This window comes from Hemiscyllium ocellatum, chromosome 16 (genome assembly GCF_020745735.1).
Source record: "Hemiscyllium ocellatum isolate sHemOce1 chromosome 16, sHemOce1.pat.X.cur, whole genome shotgun sequence".
NCBI classification, from domain to species: domain Eukaryota; kingdom Metazoa; phylum Chordata; class Chondrichthyes; order Orectolobiformes; family Hemiscylliidae; genus Hemiscyllium; species Hemiscyllium ocellatum.
Genome location: NC_083416.1, coordinates 43,411,220 through 43,434,631, shown reverse-complemented (window position 1 = coordinate 43,434,631; position 23,412 = coordinate 43,411,220). Strand labels below are relative to the sequence as shown.

At 39.7% G+C, this 23,412-nt stretch overlaps 1 protein-coding gene across 1 annotated transcript in view; it reads left to right on the top strand.

Annotated features, from left to right (window-relative positions):
- The window catches only part of LOC132823196 (pro-neuregulin-2, membrane-bound isoform-like), a 137,839-nt gene that overhangs the window by 102,187 nt on the left and 12,240 nt on the right, over positions 1-23,412 (top strand). The window lies entirely within an intron of this gene.

The window sequence follows — 23,412 nt, the reverse complement described above, 5'->3', positions numbered from 1 at the left end:
CTCTGTACTACCCAAGTGTTACCCCTGCTGCACCCACAGTGCTACTCATTCTTGTCTCTTGTAGAATTCTTAGCTCCTGATCTCATATTCATAGTGGCTATTCCTTCCAACTCATTCACCGGTGGCTTACTTCTTTAACAACATCCTGTTCTCAATCCATGCCTTTATGACTACTACATGGGTGACCAGAATTCGGCTCTCTGTGGCTTTCCAGAATGTGCACTCTCTGTGACATTATCCTAGCTGAGTTTATTGATACCCATGAGCTGGCAGCAATCCAACTACAAGACAATAGTTGCTTATCCTTTACCAAAATTATCTAATCTGAAATGGCTTCCACCATGCTACACCATACCATATGATCCATATGTTACTGATATCTTCTTTGTCAATCAAGTCTCCCAATCTTCCAGCATTCTTTTTTTTAATTCTTGCTCTTTCTACTCTACTTGCCAAGATTTCCTTTTTTAGCCTTTGCATGGAATAACTTCTTATTCCCAATCTTAATCCAATTGCACCTAATTCTCCCTTGTCCTCTCACTCAATGTACCCCATTCACACACTTCACTACCCATTTGACAATGCTATCCAAGGATTCACCACCTTAAAGATTTTAATTGGTGACAAGGTAATTTCTGATCACCACTTTATCTTTTTTGCATGCAACACTTTGGTTCGCCTTATATCACTTCTGTCATTCACTTTGGGAAAATACTTTTCTTCCCTGCTCCAGGACCACTACCCCATGTAAATCCTACTCTGCACCCTTTGAGTTTCCATCTGCAATAACATTACTACCACTGCTGAGTTCTGAAAAAGGTGCTTGAATTCCACCTCTGATCACAACTACCCAATGTTACTTAATTTTTTAAAATCTTCCATTCCAACATCCTTTATGTTCCCAAATGTGAAGTTTGCAGACTTGAAATCATCTCCCTCTGTTCACTCTCATTGACCATTCAACAGCACAAGAAGTACCACATCTCTATAAGAGAATCATATAAGTTCAAGATTATTCTTGAGTCTAAGAGTGATTCCAGAATCCTTAATTACCACCACCTCTTCTAACATCCTACTTTGATATTCTCTGTTCTTATCTCTTGTGTTCATTACAAGTTCTTATGGACTTGGTTATGTCCAGGATCAAGACATTACGGGAACTGCCTTTGCCTCCACTTTCCTGATCATTTGCTCCACTAAAAGATCTCTTAACTCCCCAAATCTTCCTCCTTGAATTTATTAGAGTGCATTATTCTTGTACAATTAAAAGCTTATTACTCCTAAAATTCCTTTTTCCACCCCTAACATCTGATTATCAGCTTGTACTTTCAATTATACCTCCAGCCAAAAACACAAATTATGTATTTGTGATGAAAACCATATTGCATTATCACCCCAAGGTTTCAGCTTTTCAGAAGTCCTTTATGGTGGATCACTCTATCATTCTCTACCATGTCTGCTCTCCTGTGATGCATCTTCAGAAGAAAGTTTATTCTTGGTTCAACAGCCACTCATCACAAGAGCGCCACATATATCTGACAATAAATATTGTCCCCTGCCCTACACAGTCACATCTGCAGGATCCCAAAATATAATCTTTGTTTCTTCATCCCAGAAATTTCAGTTTAGTCAACAAATGTGATGGTAGATACAAAGTTCACCATAAACTACAGGTGTAGGCCTTCATATGATGTATCAGTAATAGTCTTGTGTGAATATATATATTTATTCTATGCTGAACATGACCTTGGATTATTTGAAATTGTTGGAAGCCACAAGCTTCAATTTAAATTTGAGTTAAAATATTGTTTCACACAAGGAAATCAAAAGAAAAACAAACAATTTGAATTTAAAGCACAATGTCAGTAGAGTAAGTGATTTTTTTTATTGGTATTGTGGTGTTAGCTATAGAGTAATACATATGTATGAGCGTTTATGAGAAATTGAATTTCATGTCTTTCATTCTTATGGAAATTTTTCTGGGGCATTTCAAATCTCTGCTGTAACTCAGCATTAGCATCATACTTGGTATAAACTGTATTGCCTGGTTCAGATATCTCTTCAACAAAACAGCGAAGTGAGTCCTGCCTGTGCCACTGTGACCCACTGAGGGACTGAGGAAGAATGAAGCTAGTGAGTCAAAGAATCCTAGAATAATTTCCATACAATATCAAACACAACAAAAAGGCAGAAATGTGATTTATCACATATAGTCCTGGATGAATGAAAAAAATACCCTTTATAACAAAATAAATGAAATGTTATGCAGACATAATTATGCATTGCTTGAATCGTTTGATATGCCTTTGCAAAATTTAATCTCAAATGAAAGGTCAGTTGAATAGACTGCCAGAAAGTTGACTTGAATTTTTACTCTATGAAATTGTTAAGTAGGAGTTTAAAATCATTCCAGTTGCTGAATGAACTCTAAATCTCACGCACAAAATATTCTTTTGATCTTTATAGGAGTTGATTAGTTTTCTTTTTGAAGATGAATATCCCGACAAAGTCCACAAAGTAACATTTGGTGCGAGGAACCTAATTATTCATATTCTGCTTCATCATTACTAGTTGCATGCACAAACATGTTGCGCAAAAACAAATGAACAAAGCAAAAGTAAAGGTCATTGAACTCATCATGTTTGTTTTGTCAAACATGTTTATACAGCGTCTAAAGTATTCCTCTTATTTTCAGTATCAAAGTCTCAAGTTTCTCTGAATATTAATCTGTGGCAGGTGATTATTTTCCTCTACACGTCCTTCAGCAAAAATATTGGTAAATTTCCTTAAAAGTATTAATCAGTGGTATCCTTCATGGCACTTTAACAAGCTCATTAAAAAAGCTATGCTGAGCACATTGGTACATTTCTATTTTAAAGCATTAACCCTTGGGTTTGATTCTGGATTCAGTTGAAATAACCTTCTGGCTTGAATTTGGAATATAGTTTTCCTGAAGGTGGATCATACATTACTCATTTGCTTACTACAGGTATAAATTTAATTAGCAGCCAGGAAGCGTTTAATTTTGCTAATGTATAATGCAAAATGTGAGTTAAAATCAGTTATGTGGGCCTGGGTTATCTGATTCTCACCAGATATTCTAATGCTGAGTTCTCATTTGTTGCCATCTCATGTCTTAAGAGAAGTTGGGCTGAACCTTACATTTTTTTTTGGTGAAGTGCTATATTCATTAATTTTCACTGAGAGCTTCTTTCCCAAGACCCCTCTCATGCAACCCATTTTTCTCAACCTAGTTGTTTAATCACCAGGCTCTAAGGTTTCCTGTCCTTGCCTATGTCCTGCTTAAACATCTTCTCTGAGTCACCAGTACACTGTCCCCAGTGCCTCCTGTATACCCTTAGCTAGTTATTGGCCGGTAGTGGAACATCACATACAGGCAAGCAAGCAATTAGACAATTCTAAACCTGAGCTTTTATTCACAGTCAATGAAAGCAAATACAAACAAAATGAATAGAATCTGAAGTTTGCCCCACAACGCGAACTAAATGATGGCATGGTGACCACTGACTATTTTATAGTCAATGATAGTTGCTTCAGCCAGTTGTCATCTACTGGAACCAGGAGTCATTCTGGTCTTGTCTGGCCTGTAGTGACCAATACAGCTGAGCTCAGCTATATACAAGGAGGGCTTACTCCTGCCAAATTTCCTTGGGAGACTGCTGACCAGCCAAATCCTCAGTATTCAACACATTACCTCATTTCCAGCTTGAATTGTCCAAAACCCATCATGATAGATGGGGAAGCACACGCTCTCTGAACTATACAGTAAGGTTCCTGCAACCCACCCCGGCGGTCCAAGTAGCAAAACCAAATCTTCGGCAGCCCTGTCCTTTGCTCTATCATAACGGGCAGCATTGTATCTGTGTTCCACATCAGTTAGAGGATTGCACAAAGCTGCCATGAGCCATAGTCACAGTGGGTAGCCCTTGTAGTCCAGTAACCAGCCTTGCTAGGCACCTGGACCCTCATGCAATCCAGGTACAAAAGAGAGCTGTAAGATGTAATACCAGGGTAGTGGGCATTCACCTCCCTGAAGTCGTACCAGGATCACAGACCACCCGGATGTTAATGGAATAGAATCCCTTGCTGTTGATGAATTCTGCAGTTTTGTGACATGACTCTCTGGCCCCTTGTGTGAAGCCAATGGCACCTGCACCATTGGCAACCCAACTATGTTCCTGAATCCTACTACCCGGGGCTGCAGAACTCACCTCACCTTCGAGGGAAACAACGTGAACTGGCGTGATCTTGTACAGATGGCATCAGTCACGATCCTGATAAATTTTATGGGTGCGTGACAGTGAGACTCCACACAGGTCACCTGTCACTCCCTGGAAGGAGCCCATCCCATGGAAAGCAGAAGTCCCTTTCATAGCCAGCAGGATTTAAAGCAGCGAACAGCTCTCCCAACAGCTGGGTGCATGACTCCACATGAAAATGACCTGCGTTAGGAAAATAATGAACAAAATAGCTTCTTAGCTGTGAATGACCAACCTGCAGATGTTGGCTGCACACATCCCCAGACAGCACCCATAACGAGGGCTATGTCTCTATCATATATGTAGCTTCAGCGTCAGAATCCCAACATTGTTAGAGCACAGAAAGATGTTATTTGGTCAATTTTACTTGCATCGATTCTACTACCTGGTGCAATTCTCCTTCCTTTTTCATATATCTCTGTGCACTATTTCTAGCCAGATAATCATCCAATCTTCTTTTGGATGTCTAATTTAACCAGCCTTCACCACATTTCCTGGTACTGCATTCCATGCCTTACTACTTGCGGTGTGAAAGTTTTCTCACGTCACCTTCGCTTCTTTTGCACATTGCTTTAAATCTGTACCCTGTTGTTGTTTTTTTTTCCTTTTATGAGCAGGAACAGCCATCTCATGATTTTGCAAACCTCTATTAAAGCTCCTGTCAGCCTGCTTTGCTTCAAGGAGAACAGTCCCTTCCTCTTCAATCTCCCCTCACAACCAAAATCTCTCATTCCTGGAAACATTCTTGAAAATCACTTCTGCACTCTGTCCAATGTGTTCACATCTTTCCTATTACAATTGTGCACAATAATCTAGATGAGGTCTAACAAATGTCTTATATAAGTTCAACATCATCTCCTTGCTCCAACTTCTCTTCCCCTATTAATAAAGTTGAGAACATTGTATGCTTTATTAACTGCTGTCTCCACCTGTCCTGCCACCTTCAATGATTTGTGCACATATACACCTAGAGCCCTCTATCCTGCACCCCCTTTCAAATTGTACCCCATAATTTGTATTGTCTTTTAGTGGTCTTCCAACCAAAGTGCACCACTTAATTTTACTCCGCATCGAACCTCACCTGGTACTTGTCTGCCCACTCCACCAACTTGTCAATGTTCTTTTGGAATTCAACACTATCTTCCTTGAATTTCTCAATTCATCAAAGTTTCCTGTCATCTGCAAAGTTTGAAATTGTCCTCTGTACTCCAAGATCCAGATCTTTAATATATATAAAGAAAAGCAAGGATGCCAATACTAACCCCTAGGGAACTCCACTAGAAATTTTATTCCAGTCTGAAAAATATCCATTGACCATGACCTATCACTCAGCCAATTTTGTATCCACTTTCATGCCATGAAGGATAACTTTCCTCACAGTGTCTGTTCTGTGATACTCTAACAAACAACTTCTGGAAACCATTATGTACTACATCAACAGCATTACCGTCATCAACCCTCTCTATAACATCTTCAAAAATTTCAGCAAGTTAGTTAAATATGATTTCCCCTTTAGAAATCTGTGCTTGCTCTTCCTAATCAACTCTCACTTTTTCCATGTGACTCCTAATTCCATCACTAATAATTATTCCTTGAAGTTTCACCACCGCTGAATTGGTCTGTAATCATTAGGATCATCCTTACAACTTTTCTTGAGCAAGGTTGTGATGTTAGCAAAGCTGAAGGTTATGACCAATGCCCTCACAATTTCTACTGTTCCTTTAGAAACCCTTGGATGCATCTCATCTGGTCCCAGTGCTTTGTAACTCCAAAATGCCAACAGTCCATCCAAGACTTCTTTCTTATAAATTTGAGCACTTGTAGTGAAATGGTTTCTTCCTCTATAATTATGGCCTGGGAACCATCCTCCTCTTTTATAAATACAGATGCCATGTATTTATTTAAAACCTCAACATGTAAATCCCTTTTTTTGGTCTCTGATTGGCCCTACTCCTCCTTTAAACTCTCTCTTTCTGTTTATATGTCGGTGTGTGCACAACTTGGTGAAGGTGCTGTGCCAGCAGAGTCACCCTCATATTCCATTAAAAAGGGAGTGCCCACTGAGTTCCAACCCCTTTTGCATCCCAGACCACAGCAACAATGAAACTCATTCAGTTGAGTTCATTCTCATACCTACAAGATGAATGATGAAACAAATCATCTCTGCCTCCCGCAGCCCCCTTCCAATTTTCAAAAATTGGGAGTCACTTTTGGCTGGCATTTGCCTGTTTTAAAGACATTGTTATCATCTTCTGCATCATTGAGCTCAATTTGCGAGCACCAATGGCATGGTGCAAATCACCTTCGACTTGAAGCTTAGCGCATTCACTCTGCAGGAATTGCAAATGAACGATGAAATTACTGGAAATTATATTTAACTGTTTTTTTACCAGTCAGTTACACTACTCCGACAACCCATTTCCACTCATTCTCACAACCCACCATCAATGTGGAGACCCATCACATTGAATTTTGTTTCCAACTGCACTTTCTGTGCCCTCAGCCCTGACATTGTAACATAATGATGGTGACCTGACTCCTCTGTACTCCCCCGCTGGAGGCTATGGTGGTGGTCACTGGCAATGAAACCTCCCCCCTCCACCGTAGCCTCTCATATGCTTTAATGCAGTTCTGTATTACCCCATTATACCTTGATATTTCCCTCATCCCAATCTACTATCACCCACTGCCCAAGCTTTGACTGCCCCACCCATTTGTGACAATGAGAGTCCTTCAGCCTCTACACTCCATTCCTCTTGCACCCTACTCAAACGTCAATGCACAAAACCCTCAGGACTGTATTTGCTACACATCTCTGGCCAACATCAATAAGTAGTCCCTCAACAATCAACCAGACCCCTCACAGCTGTCATTGCCGCTCCTTGACTGATGATGATGACTCCCTTGACTGTGACTGCCAATAGGCCTGACCATTGCTAAGCCCCTGGACTATGTCCAGACTCTGCCCATGACTGACACAATGGGCACCCTCATGACTGACTACAGACCTCTCTTGACCAGACTGAAAATTAGTCCCACATACTTACTAAAATGGCCATTTGTTTGAAAGAGTGTGCAGCATGTGAGTCTACACATGGGCTGTCATTTACGGTAGATATTAGATTGATATGTCAGTGTGCCATACTGCAAGATATCCCTCCCCGTCCATTAGACAGATCCCTGACAAGTATGACATGTAGTCTATCAGTGTATCTGTGCAAAAGAGCATAGGAGTATGGTCATACTGATCACCTTTCAACTCTGGCTGAAGCACCAACACTGATTGGTGTGAAAATGCAAGCAGGTGCTAACTCAGAAAGTGCTAAGAGATCAAGTGAGCAACCTTGAGTTGCAGCCTGGTCCAAACTGTGGGCTGGGTGCTGTCTCTGCATGCAAAGTCTCCTTGCAGCAGCCTTTCAATGCTAGTTGCCAGAGTGCCATTCAATGCAGATCTGTACTTCATAAGCATCCTGCAGACAAATCAGAGGTGCTCTGAGGATCCTGAGTCACTGGTAAGAATGATATCAATGTCCATGGAAAAGGTTTGTGTGCAGTCACTAACCATGGTTCTGAGATGCTGTTGCAGACAGCTAACAGGAAGACTTTTTCCAGCCAGTGGTAAGCTGACGTCTCCAGGTACTTGTGCTGGCTTCCATGTGGAGAATTCCCAGGATCGAGCTAAGGGTAGGATAGGAAGTTGAATATTAATAAGGTAAAGTCTGTAGTGAATATGGTTGCTGGCAAGCAATAAACCCCTTAATATGCAACTTACCACTCCATAGCAGAATGTCCCATTGACACCCAGAACATAGTTGAAAGATGCAGTGAGTTATTCCCAGCATTGAGATAGTGCTTACTAGACATCTTGCATGATCATGTGACATTGCTCATTGTAGCCTATTTTATCCAGGCCCCTTTATGATAAATGAATGAATGAACGAACAACTGAGTTAATGCCACAAACATCTGGGGAGCTACAGTGAAAACTGTTCTGTCACCTCAATCTAGTGCCATTTTGAGGTATGAAAAAATAAAAGGAAAGTACTTAAATGGAGTTCATCTTCATTGGCTGGGGTCATAAACACGGCTTCAATATTTATGCAAGGTCCCCACTCCGGGCCTACCATAGCCAGGAATCCCCACTGCACCATCGTTTGATTTCACACTTGCAACTAGACAGAAGGTGCCATTGGTAGAGAGCCTTTATGTGGTGAGACATGTTGCTTGAGTAAGCTGCAACCAGAACTGGTGGGGAGGGGGGGGAGCGGGGGAAGCAGGATAACACAGGTATCAACTCACAGGAAGTTGAAATTACCCATGGGTTTTGCTGCAGAAGTCATCAGTAAAGATTTTGATATGACTGGTGCACAATGAGATACTAAATACTTCGACAGATCTGACAGAAAGTCCTCTGCAATATTTCGATTGATTGATTTATTGCCATGTGTTCTGAGATGCAATGAAAAGCTTTGTTTATGAGCAGTACAAGCAGATCATAGTAAGTGAGGATGTACAGATTAAAAAGAGTTAGGTAGAGGCATACAGGTTACATTGCACAGAGTAGGCGCTAGGTGAGATTAGCTGAGCCTTTTGTGATGTGATTGTGGTGACCAATTACAATCTGAAATGCTGGCCTAACCTGAATGAGATGGTGTAATGGCCGATGTCTCGGCTTTCAGCAGCAAATACGCACCCAGTGACCAAGTGGAAGGCAGGATTACTGCCATCATGATTGTCTGAACAATGTTGAAAGGGGTATGCAGAGTGTCACAGAAGTCAGCAATCTCAGATGCTTTAAATTACTACCGTGGTTAAGGTACCATCCCAGGAAGTGATAATGGCTCCATGGATCATGAACATGCCTTCCGCTTTCCAGATAACAGCTATCATCCTTCCAATCCATTTAGGCTGCTGCCATCAGCATGCCAAGATGGTGTAGTCCAAAGCCATGCCCTCTGAAGTCAATGTCCATCTCCAGTCTTCCTCCTGCTGAAAATAACTCCATACTGCAACCATCAGGGTAACACAATGGAGGCACCTTAGGATGGACAAAGGCCTATGGAAAGCAGACCCTAAATAAAGCACAGAGGTGAATATTGACATTTGTACAAAATAACACAAGCTTGCATTTACAAATTCATTTAAGAATCCTCATTTTGTGGTGGTTTCTACTTATACGCTGTGGCCAAGTGGACTTCCTGTTATTCAACAACAGAGGGAAGGTAACATTGAGAATTAGGTTTGAAGTTGCTGGTATCACTGTTTGTTGAGTTGTGACTGGACAACCTAACAAGCGAAGAGTTAACTAGCTGCCTTCTGCCTTCCTCAACAATGGTTCATTAGAAAGCTATTGTCAAGGCCAACGTTGTGCTTCATGCAACAAGCTGCCATGAAAACTATTCTGCTGAATCCTGCATGGATTGACTGCAGTGGTCCAGGTAGCAAAAGTATTGTTTCAGCACCTCGTCCTGTTTGACAGCATGCTGAGTGGTGTCAACATGTGCACAGATTGTACACCAAGATCGTAAGCTATGTCCTCATAGCCACTTTCTTACTTGTTGCCATTGCTGAAGTGCTGATAAATGAAGGCATCATGATTGCTATATGGATCTGCATGATTGGCTCTGGTCAGGTGGACATTGAAGACATGGAATTAGTTTTGACTGTGGTATGGGACGGAATTCTCATGCAGCTTTCTCAAAGCAATGTGTGTGCTGTCAATGACCCACTAAAACAAATTCCAAACTAGCAGCATCAACATCTTCACTAAAATGACTCTGACTCTGCTGCCAGTAGGTGTGGAGAGAGTGACGACTACAGGTACTAGGGAGTCAGAGTTGAAAAATGTGGAGTTGGAAAAGCACAGCAGATCAGACAGCATCCGAGGAGCAGGAGAGTTTCGGGCATAAGCCCTTCATCAGGAATGCCAGCAAATGTGTATATGTCTGCCATAGATGCCAAAAGTACAGCTGCCAAGGAACCATCTTTTGTAACCATTGAGTTTGATTCTGCAGGAGAGATGAATTATTGTTAACCACAATACTAGGGAGTATCCATTTCAACTAAACACTGTTGAACTCACTGACCTTTCAATATTTCAACTGCTCTGAGGAACAGATGACTTGGAAGTAGGAGTAGGCCACTGGCCGTTTTGAGTCTCTGCTCCACCATTCAATGTGGCCATGGCTAATCTGACTGTGCTTTCAACTTCACTCTCCTATCACCTCACCATCCCACTTGATTTCCTTGTCTCTCAAAAGTCTCTTTTACCCAGCCATGAATAAATTCAATGACCCAACTTTCATTATTTTCTGGGGAAGAGAATTCCATAGGCTAACAGCTCTGTGTGGCAAAATAATTTCTGTTCTTCTCTATCTTGGAAGACTTCTAGGGTGTAGGTTTGCTGGCTGAGCTGTAGGTTTGATATCTAGACGTTTCATTACCTGGCTAGGTAACATCATCAGTGGCAACCTCCAAATGAAGTGAAGCTGTTATCTCCTGCTTTCTATTTATATGTTTGTCCTGGATGGGGTTCCTGGGGTTTGTGGTGATGTCATTTCCTGCTTGTTTTCTGAGGGGTTGATAGATGGTATCTAGATCTACGTGTTTGTTTATGGTGTTGTGGTTGGAGTGCCAGGCCTCTAAACAAGCACATAGATCTAGATACCATCCATCAATCCCTCAGAAAACAAACAGGAAATGACATCACCACAAACCCCAGGAACCCCATCCAGGACAAACATAGAAAGCAGGAGACAACAGCTTTGCTTCACTTGGAGGTCACCACTGTTGATGTTACCTAGCCAGGTAATGAAACATCTGGATATCAAACCTACAGCTCAGCGAGTAAACCTACACCCTAAACCTCAACCTGAGCTACAAACCTTACAAAAATGAAGACTTTTAATTTTTAAAATGTCAGATCTACTTTTAGTCTCAGCACAAGGGAAGTATTCTCTCAGTATCCAACCTAGCAAGTTTCCTCAAGACCTTGCATGTTAAAATACGATCATTGTCTTAATCTCCTATGATATAGGCCCAATGTGTTCAGCCTGTCCTCATGGGATAATCTTTTCATCCCAAAACTGAGTTGTGTGAATATTCTCTGCATTGCTTCTAATATAAATGTATTTCTTTGCAAGTAAGGAGACCAAAACCATAAAGAATGCTCTAAATGTGGTCTCATTAAGACCTTGCACAGCTGCAGTAAAGTTTCGCTAATTTGTACTTCATTTCCCTTGCAAGAAACACCAACATTTAATTTGCCCTGCTAATCTTTTGCTGTACTTGCACAGTAACATTTTGTGATTCGTCTACCAGGGTACCTAGATTCCTTTTTAATATGAAGTTCCATAGGCACTCTTTGTTGAAATGCTACATTGTCTTTCTATTCTTCCTGCCAAAATGGACAAGTTCACATTTTCCCACATTAAATTCTATCTGCCAATTTTCCCTTTTGTAGTCTATTTGCCTTCTCTTTCCAAATTACCTTCTTACCTACTTTACTGTCACTGACATACATTCGGGTTTTTCCTCTAAATCATTGATAAAGATTGTAAATCGTTGCCAACCCAGCACTGATCCTTATGGTAATAATACTTACTTATGATACTTACAGTCTGCCAAACTGAAATGACTCTTTTATCCATACTTTGTGATTCCTGTTAGTTAACTAATCCCATATCTTTGCTGATGTGTTATTGCTTGTGGGAAAAGTTCTTATTGGTGTAGTAACCTTTGATGTGGTACCTTACCAGATGCGTTTTGGAAATTCAAATACAGGTTCCCCTTTATCAATCTTTCTTGTTACTTTCTCAAAGCACTCTTGAGTAATGGTTGCTATTTGCCATTTTCCATTCCATTGGGACTGTTTCTGAATCTAAGGAATTTTGAAATGTTACTGCTTCAATGTATCAGCCTTTCGATCCAACAGTTTTCTCACTTTTCCCTGGTGGCGGTATTTATTTTAGCTTAAACAAAATGTTGTCTTATACAGAAATATTTCAGAAAACCTTTCTGAGGGAGAAATAAACTGAAGAGATTGAGGGAAATCATTGGACAATATCGTCCAGTCTGAGACACTTTTGCGCATTGTCAGAATAGCTAGCACATGCTCACATGATGACTGACCAATTAGATAGACACATCTAAAGAACTTGGCAAATCACACATGTTAGTGAATAGGTATTTGATGTCTCCGCTGTTATTTCATGGGGTGAAAGATGTAGATGTCACCCAAGTGGGCATTCGTTCCTTGAGAGCCAGAAGCATTATTCTCACTGTCCCCATGATTCAGTGAAACCTCCCCTCAGGTTTTCCTCCAGACTGTATGAGAACAGTTTCCCGTGGAAGACAACAGATGGCCCTTGCTTCTGTCCAAAGCTTTTTGATCAACGGACATTTACGTGGCAACAGCCACACTTTGGTCTCTACCCATGCTGTCATGGTGAACTCCATCCTGGGGATTCATTGGAGAGAGCACATTGTATGAACACAGACATATGAGTGGACACTCGCACATTGATTGGAAGCTGCCACCCTCAAACCTCCCTCAATCATCTTCGAACTTCTCTGAATCAGCCTCAACTTTCACTGTATCACTCTTGTTTACTCATAGTGACTGTCGACCCAAACCCATCAGCCTTCAAAATCTATTATTGACTCTTGAGCTTCCTTCAGCAGAATTGAATTGTGCTGTTATCCTCAACCCTTTGGCAATTTTGCCAGGGGCAGCTTCCTAATTAACCACCATTAGGTGTTCCATCCTTTTAAGGATGGTGTGCTGAATTCTGATGCAGCCAACCCAGTCAGTGGGCTAGGAACTCTGAAGCTTTGGCAGTTCCACCAGCAGTGAATATTAAAGGCAGAGTAATTTTTTGATGGTCAACTGAAGGCCACATTGTTTGGAGGGCAAGCCCCTCCTAGTGGAGTTGCAGCACTGCCTTCCCTGCGCACACCCCACTTGCTGGGGCAAGGAGCTTCTGGTTTCAGTGATCTCCTTAGGCTGTACTTCCATGAAATGGGAGGCATGCTCACCTAGTGGTCATAATTGTATTGCAAGTAGAGTTTTGTTACATTTAAAGATCATGAGTGTGGTTAACTATAAATTTTGTGTCAGCAATTTACTTTTTATAACCAGTTGTTGATTTTCATATGCTGAAATCCCTACAGAAACAGATTTCAGTACTCTTGCAACCACTAAATGTAGGAAAGCTGTGCTTTTCAAGCTTATGTTAACTGATCAAGAGAATTTTGAGGAAAAGTCTGGAAATTATTGCTACATGCTGCTTGTTTATTAGTGGAATAATAATTAGGTGGTACACTGATAATATATTGGGTCTGTTTGTTTATGTTTCACTCTGATTTCTCCCAGTACTTTCATAGTCTAGATCAGTCATGTTCTAAAATGTAGTTCACAGGTCAGTTAATAGCAGGTGCTTTGTGAACTTGCCATGTTTCTGTGTAACACGTCCATGGGGAAGGATTTCATTACAGCCTAGTCAGTTTACATTGGCAGTTCCTATTATAAATATAGACTTGGACATTTATAATGGAAATATGTTTTATAGAAAGTGTGTGGAAATTTAAGATTGTTAACACATTCAATCAATCTCCAGTGAAATTGCACACAGGAAGTCAATATCAGGTGTAACCATCAGGTGAAATGAGAATAGAAGGCAATGGATTCTTAGAGTAGAGATGTAGTCCTGTTGCTTTGAAAAGATTTTTTTTATATTGCACAATAAATTCTTAATTCAAAGTGCCAATATAAACTTATCCCACTGTAATTACACCCTATTGCTGCTGTTACAAGGGATCAGCTGAAGGGAGGAATGAAGATTTATAATTGCATACTTTATAAATCGGGATATCACTTTTATGTATGTAGTGATTTATATTTTTATATAAAGGAATTTAGCTTGATAATGAACATCATTTTTGTGCTTATGAAAACTACCACATTTTATGTTTTTGGGTTTTATTTCTATAGGGATAGATTTCTGGCATATCATATGCCATCAACGTTTAGTGTTTGTGCTTCACCTTAGAAATGCCTGGCTATTCTTGATGCACCAATTTATTTTATGATCGTTGATCAGTAATTCAACAGAAATATGTAACAGTGTAGTTATAAAGGGTGAATGTGTACTTTTATACATTCTTCCCCTCTATTATTGGATTTATCTCTGCTTAATTTGTTTTTTTTTGGAAAATCCATAGGGACCAATTAACTTATGGGTAAAATTTCCCATATCATTCCTAAGTGTGGGAGAAGTGTGTGAGTTGAAAACTGACACATTGCCCTCACCGGTGAAATAACTCCCCCGATCACCCATCAGTTAGCTCATTAAGGGCTGACTACTGAGTGAGGGTGAGTACCTTTGCCTCATCACAGCACTAAATGCGGATGTCTCGGCTCACCAGAAACTGACAGGCAATCAGAATTAACCATCGTCTGGGTCCAAATGTCTGCTGATTGAAGTTGATTCTTTTGGGGATCCAGTGACCAGAAGGTAAGTTTTTGAGTTTTGAAAAAAAATGTATTTTGTCAAAGCTTTTCATTTTGCACTCATCAGGGCAATTTGCAAGAATATCAATGTGAAGAGAAGTCACATTTATGAAAAGAGAGTGCCGATTGTTTGGCATGTAGACTCTGATTAGCAAATACAATCAGTATATCCCTGGTGAATCTCATCAAATAGCATGTCTCTTGGCTTTTTGCAGCAAACAAGGTACTGACCATTAACCTGTATTGGTGAAACTCACAACACATGATTAGGCATCATTAACAGAATAATTCTAAGTATGCAAATAATTATGCTGACAAACAATTTAGGATTGATAGTCAGATTTAGTGTGCTTCAATAGTGAATACTAGAATTTACATATATTAACACAAAAGACCCTGTTCTATTCAGACAAAAGGAACATGTACTGTGCAAGTCTCAACTGAACAAAATACGTGACAGTCATTCACTAGTTACCTTCTCAGGGCAATGTCTTGACCAATCAGAAAAGAAAGTCTGCCTGCTCTAAAATTTACGAGTAAAAAGTGAGGTCTGCAGAGGAAGGGCTCTGGCCCGAAACGTCGAATTTCCTGTTCCTTAGGGAAGGGCTCTGGCCCGAAACGTCGAATTTCCTGTTCCTTGGATGCTGCCTAACCTGCTGTGCTTAAACCAGCAACACATTTTCTGCTCTAAAATTTAAACTAATCTTGGCATTTAAATGACAGTCATCACTAACTGGTGCATTCTGCATGGAAACATCTCTATCAGTCAGAATCCATTTGCCAATTAATCAGCACTCCCCTGATACAATACAAACATTATTTTCCCTTCTCATTGACATTTTTAAGAATTTTCCTGAAATGTGCTGCTGAATTCTGATTGCCTGTCAGTTTCTGGTGAACGGTGAAAATCTTTTAAAAAAGTGTTATTTTTCAGCAAAACCCGAGGTAAGTTTTGTTTTTGATTCATCTTGTGTGATGAGCGTTGGGAGGTCATATGCCCAAGAAGTACAAAGGCAAACTGGCCAAAAATATAAAGGAGGATAGTAAAAGCTTTTTTAGGTATGTGAAAAGAAAAACAAATTGTTAATACTAAAATTGGGTCCTTGAAAATAGAAATGGGTGAATTTACTATGGGTAACAAGGAAATGGCAGAAGAGTTGAATAGGTACTTTGGATCTGTCTTCTCTGGGGAAGACACAAGCAATCTCCCAGATGTAATAGTGGCTGAAGGACCTAGAGTAAAGGATGAACTGAAGGGAATTTGTATTCAGCAGTAAATGGTGTTGGATAGACTGTTAGGTCTGAAGGCTGATAAGTCCCTGGGACCTGATGGTCTGCATCCCAGGATACTTAAGGAAGTAGCTCTAGAAATTGTGGTTGCATTGGTGATCATTTTCCAATGTTCTGCAGATTCAGGATCAGTTCCTGCGGATTGGAGAGTGGCTAATGTTGTCCCACTTTTCAAGAAAGGAGAGAGAGAGAAAATAGGGAATTATAGATCTGTTAGCCTGACATCAGTGCTGGGAAAGATGCTGGAGTCAATTATAAAAGATGAAATGATGACTCAGTTGGAGGGCAGTGACAGGATAGGTCAGAGTCAGCATGGATTTACAAAAGGGAAATCGTGCTTGAATAATCTTCTGGAATTTTTTGTGGATGCAACTATGAAGATGGACGACGGAGAGCTAGTGGATGTAGTGTACCTGGACTTTCAGAAAGCCTTTGATAAAGTCCCACATAGGAGATTAGTGAGCAAAATTAGGGCATATGGTATTGGGGGCAAAATACTGACTTGGATTGAAGATTGACTGGCTGACAGGAAGGAAAGAGTAGTGATAAATGGGTCCCTTTTGGAATGGCAGGCGGTGACCAGTGGGTTCCACAAGGTTTGGTGCTGGGACTGCAGCTGTTTACAATATACATTAATGATATAGATGAAGATAATAAAAATAACATTAGCAAATTTGCTGATGACACAAAGCTGGGTGGCAGGGTGAAATGTGAGGAGGATGTTATGTAAATACAGGGTGACTTGGACAGGCTAGGTGACTGGACAGAAGCATGGCAGATGCAGTTTAATGTGGATAAATGTGTGGTTATCTACTTTGGTGGAAAGAACAGGAAGACAGATTACTATCTAAATGGAGTCAAGTTTAGTAAAGGGGAAGTACAACGAGATCTAGGTGTTCTTGTATATTAGTCAATGAAAGCAAGCATGCAGGTACAGCAGGCAGTGAAGAAAGCTAACGGCATGCTGGGCTTCATAACAAAAGAAATTGAGTATAGGAGCAAAGAGGTCCTTCTGCAGCTGTACAGGGCCCTGGTGAGACTGCACCTGGAGTATTGTGTGCAGTTTTGGTCTCCGAATGTGAGGAAGGACGTTCTGGCTATTAAGGGAGTGCAGCGTAGGTTCACGAGGTCAATTCCCAGAATGGCGGGATTATCATATGTTGAAAGATTGGAGCAACTGGACTTGTATGCACTTGAGTTTAGAAAGATGAGAGGGGATCTGATTGAGATGTATAAGATTATTAAAGGATTGGACACTCTGGAGGCAGGGAGCATGTTTCCGCTGACGGGTGAGTCCAGAACCAGAGGAAACAGTTTAAAAATAAGGGGGTCGGCCATTTAGAACAGAGTTGAGAAACTTCTTTACCCAGAGAGTGGTGGATGTATGGAATTCTCTGCCCCAGAAGGCAGTGGAGGCCAATAATCTGGATACTTTCACGAAAGAGATGGATAGAGCTCTTAAAGATTATGGAATTAAGGGTTATGAGGATAACACCGGAACAAGATACTGATTGTGGATGATCAGCCATGATCATAATGAATGGTGGTGCTGGCTCAAAGGGCCGAATGGCATACTCCTGCACCTATTGTCTATTATCTATTAAGGCCCCCACCCTCTACCATTTACTTGTTGAAGCAGTGAAAAGGATATGAGTTTCTCTGGAGTCAAGTTGCTCAATTATTTCCCCTTTGCCCCATTTCTCTCACCAGTTCCAACTTAAATTTACATTCTATCACACTCTAAAGACTGGTTCCATTTACAATCTTATGTCCCTAAAAGGCCATCAGACATTCACTTGGCAACATTCTTATATCTAGTTAAACGTTTGTGTATCAAGCCCTATTTAAATGCCGATCAACCAAAATCTAGATTGATACTCCAGTTTTTAGCACTGTTTTAAAGATAAGTAGGGATCTTGTCCCTTTTCCCCTTAGCGAACATCCTAAGTCAACTTATCTGGTCATGATCATTTTGCTGTTTATGGGAACTTGCTGTGCACAAATTAGTTTTTTGTATTTCCTACACTCTAACTGCAATTATATTTCAAAATTGGCTGTAAAGTATTTTGAAAAGCCAAATTTCATGCAAAACACTACAAAAGTTCAAGATTTTTGCTTTGAAAGTGTTTAAGATTTCACAAAAGCAGTATATAGCAGTCAAAGTTGATATATTGTTGAGACATTGAAATAAAGCAAACCGTAACAGAATATTGCAAATTAAAACAGTCAGATAATCTACACTTCATTATTCCCATTGTTAAATTTGTGGGCACCATATTTTCGGTGTTACAGATAGATTAATTAGCAATATTTCAAGAGCTCCTTTCATTTTTATTTATCTGAACCTGAAAAACATGCCTGCTCTTCTTCACTCATCATCAGTCCCAAAGACCATTTCCATTCATCACTTGGCACCTTGTCAAATGTCTCCGTTTCTCCTGCCTGAATCTCAGAGATTGTCTGATGTCCTCAGTCCATCGCTTTGAGGGTAAATTCCGAATGAGTCTCAGATTGACCTGTTGTACTGACTGGTGTGTTCTTGGCTGAACATGATGTTAACTTCTCACCCTATGCAATACTGCTTGTGTTTCCGTGGTGTTGATGAGCAGAGTTTTCACCCATGTTATAAGAAAAATTATCCAAGGAAGTAAACAGAGATGAATTAAAACCAATATACATAGTGTATTTTCTCTCACAATTTTACCAGCAAATGTTAATAAAACTTGGAATACACACACCTCATATTCACACAGCAAATATGAGTTTTGAGGAATGCATACATACAAAAATGGCCCAGTCTTATGGTCAGCATTGGAACCTTTTTATCCAATGCTGAACTGTCGAAAAACCATCTATTCACTGTTCTCTGATTTTTCTGGCCTATTTTCTAATGGGATCCTTCCAAATTCAGTTAAACAGGGACTCTTAGAGGGATACATGGAGAGAGTCTGGGCAGAAGCCATGCCCTTTGTTTTTAAATGCTAGCTACAGTATTCTGGTAAGATTAAATATCCTAGAATTTCTTAGTGCGTTAGTGTAAAAATGCATGGGTATAGGTGTGAGTGGGTAAAATGGTGGGTTGTCTGAGAAACGAAGGCAGTGGGAAGATTGGTGAGGTTGGATCAGGTTGGATTGTATGGTTGAGAGGGTGAAGCAGGGTACTGCCAGGGTCGGGGGAGGCTTGGCTGAGAATTGGCTTTGAGGTTGGATCAGATCGTATTCAGTTAGGGAGTTGGGGTGTTGGCGATTTGTGGGAGGTTAGAGGATCAAGGGGAAATCGGGGCATCAAGAGGAGTTTGCGGGTGGAGGGGAGTGCCATGGGAAGAGAATTGGACGGTAAGGAGGTGGGGGCAGGGGGAGTCACTTATACGGCCAAGAGGGTTAGATGAGGTTTTAATCTGTCCAACCTTTCCTGGATAATTATCCAGGTAAATAAGTCAGATCTGTCACAAATCTCTTATTCTAACTCCAAATTAGAGATCTTCCTGCAGTATCCCACAGAGCTGGGAAATTGCCCTTCAGAAATTTAAACTGTCGGCACAAGCCTCACAACGTCAGTACATCAGGAATTCCGAAGGGTCTGACTCTGGAGAGCAGAATATCTGAGTCATCAGTCTATTACCCAGTTTCATTTACTGATCAAAAATATAATTAGCCACAACTGGCTTCCCAATTAGCTGTATGTGGTTGGTAGCTTGTGTATTGAACAATATGAATTCAGAAGACTTTGTTCAAAGGAATGGGAAAAAGTGGAAGATAGGCACGAGCTGATGATACTCGAGTGAAAAGCCAGTGTGGGCACGATGGGTCCTATGGCCTCTTACTGGGCCAAACAAAATTCTGTGATTAAGAATACAGATTTATGGATTATTCAATTGCTGTTATACAGTCATTTTATTGTTAAACTTATTTTCTTCCATAAACTTAGAAAAAAAGAACTGAACAAAGACATGCATTCCTTTTACATTTCAATTTTGTAGCCCTGCTTCTCTCATTTAATTTACAAAGATTGCTTAATAGGACAGTTTTCTTTTGACTGTGAATACCTGTCCATGAGCCATTATGCCTCCAGTGATATCACATCAGGTGTGGAATAATCCTGATATTCAGATGTTTTAAGGTTATTCAATATAGAACCATGGGAACCTTTTTCCACGTATGGAGTCAGCTATTACGAGGGGGCATAGCTTTAAATTAAGGGGTGGTAGGTTTAGGACAGATGTTAGGGGTAGATTCTTTACTCCGTGAGTCATGAGTTCATGGAATGCCCTGCCAGTAGCAGTGGTGGACTCTACCTCTTTATGGGAATTTAAACGGGCATTGGATGGACATATGGAGGATAGTGGGCTAGTGTAGGTTAGGTGGGCTTGGATCGGTGCAACATCGAGGGCTGAAGGGCCTGTACTGTGCTGTATCTTTCTATGTTCTATGTTCTATAAACATATTGACACTGCAGTGTGTGTAACAAGAACATGGGAATAAAGATTGAAGAGTTTGTAAACCTTAACCGAAACTCATAGTCTTCAATTCATACTTTGCTATCCATTATTTTGTATGGTAATTTCATAGAGTTTAAAATTAATTTTATTTGAAATTAGGTAAATTTCTATCCAGTTTCTCCTGGACATGTAATGAAACATTCAATATTTCTGTGGATTGTCTGCCAAAAGTTAAGCTGATGAATGGGGAAACTTTATGAAATTTACACACATAGCTTTTGTTTTTTTTAGTTATCAATAAAGCTATTGTGCCAAAATCTTGTAATATTCTTAACCACTTCAGTGGTTTCAGCATTATACTGTACCAGCTAATAATTTTACAGACTAATTCCGAGAAAATCTTTCATTATAAATAATGATTTATCTTTGAACAATCATCCTTCGATTCCCTAATTAGATAGCTCAGAGAATTTAATGGACATGAAACTGAATCATGGAGGTCAGGACATTGTAACGAATGTTCTTAAGTCTGTGCTATTCCAACTGACCTTAGTCAATCAATGGATGTGATGCCACACTTGAACCTCTTTTCATTGAGGCAAAGAAAGTGCAATTGGATCAGACTGCTGATCTTTGCTGCTGTTGAGTGACTGAACATTAGATAAGGACAGGATCAAGTTCAGTGCCACTCGCATTATTTCCTGCCTATAATCGCTTTCAAGTCACAGACATAAATAGTAGGCATTTGGTTAAGGTACTGCAGGGCAATTAAGATCTTCAGAATTGTATCTTCAGATAGCAATGTCTTAAGGAAAAGAGGGAGGGGAGAAAATTGACAAAAAAAGAAACAATAAAAAGTCCAGTGATAAAATATTTTATGGATGAGAAGATATTTCTTTTCACCATTGTTGTTGGTCTTTCATATCACAACACACTTATTGCCAATTATAGTATATCAGGCTTATTATTCATGAATAAAATCAAAAACACATTCAAAAAATATCCAGGTTCAATTGGTAGCAGGATTTTCAGCCCTCTTTTAATGCATATTAGTCTATGCAAAAACACAGACTTAATGCCACCACTGAACTAAACTTGATAAAATCATGAATGATAACTGTCATTTGACTCCTAAATAATTACATATGACTTTCATAATATTTTTCCTTAGACTTGGAAAATAGGAAATAATTGTTCGTAACCAACTGCATTCCACCCATTCCTGTCTTGTTTTGCATGTGTGAAACGTTTGCCTGTAATGGTAGTGCCCATTGTCCGAAATGGAAACACTTCCCTGAGCACTATGTTATATGCTAATGTTACATCTGCCATGTTTCTATACCAAAGTTTGAGCTAACCACATAACATGTATAATTTTGGTATGTTTTAAATATTTTTCTCTGAAACTGTTCTCCTTTTTCTTTCTTTTTTGTCAACTTTCTGCATTGGCAGAGCATCTTGGATTTGAATTTATGGGTATGGACAACCATTCATTTTAATCTGCAAATGTAAAAAGCTGCCTTGGATTTCTAGCAACTTCTTTTGCTTTGAAGGGATGATCTCACTGCAGCTGTCTAGTTGTACTAATCCATCCATTACCAAAATAAAGAGTCCAGTACCTAATGATGACATTGAGCTACAGATAAGCAAAGCTTTTCTATAGCAGGACTCTTTTTGACTAGAGATGAGCTGCAGCTGGCCTAGGAGAACTCTTGCCAGATTTATAACTGTTGTAAATAGACAGCATGAAACTACTGCTTAAATGTTTGACCTATAAATTTCATGTTAGCTCCAGATGTATGTAAGCTTGTGTCATCTGTTAGCTTTTCAATAAGTGAAGCTGGTATTTAGATTAGGAGACCTATTCTTTGAACTCCAAACGTGGTTTATAATAAAGTTGATTTAACAGTAAATCAAGCGGGGTTGCGGGTCGTAATGTTTTTGCTGAAGTTGCAGCTAATATAAACAATTTTTATGGAACACAGCTAAAAACTAGAGATGGACTGAGCTAAGAAAAACAACAAAACATTCAAGCTAAAGCAAATGAAGTTTATTTACTGAGTGGAATTTAAAACTGTTTCATAAACTTGTACCAAAACTCACTTTCTGTGAAAGTAAACTTGCAATAAGTTTATTTTCATCCTTGATAAGATTTTCCACTAGTTTTCAGCTATTATGACAGGATTGTATACTTTGTTTCATCCTTAGTCATGCACATGATAAATATGATAGCCGTGTTGTCACTGCAGTTCCCTAATCTTAAGCTCAAAAAGGTTAAGAAAGAAGTATTAATAATACATAGGCCTGTTCATTTCTCTCACCCTCAACAAAGTGAGTGCTGCAGACATTCTAGTTATTGATCACAAAATATATTCCAACTCCAATGTCTTGTCAGGTCACCATTTTTTAGTCTTGGGCATCCCTTCCTAGTCTGCTTCTTCCCCCAATATTCCCATTTTCTTCTTCCGACCATGCTATTGCCAAGTCTTTGACTTCCCCAACTCTTCATTCGCCACTTCCAACTGTTACCAAATATTTCTTCTAAAACACTTCCATGTCTCCCATTTTTCCATTGTCTTTTTATTTCTTTATATTCTCATTATTGTGATTGACACACATATAAACAGTGTTTACTTAAATCTGCCTACTGTCAATATTCAATCTCCATAATGACTAGGTTGTAGAAAAGATGTTTCAACTGTTTTTCCGATAGCTTAAAGTGAATTTCAAAATTAGAATGTTTAATCAAAATGAAAAGATTAGCAATTCCTCCTTAACTTAAACTCTCTGAAGCTTTACCTTCACATCCTGTCACTTTAATTTTACCACACTGTTTTAAGTTTTTAGCTTTTTAGATGAAGTTTGGTTTGTTTAAAGTTTTATTTCTGAATCT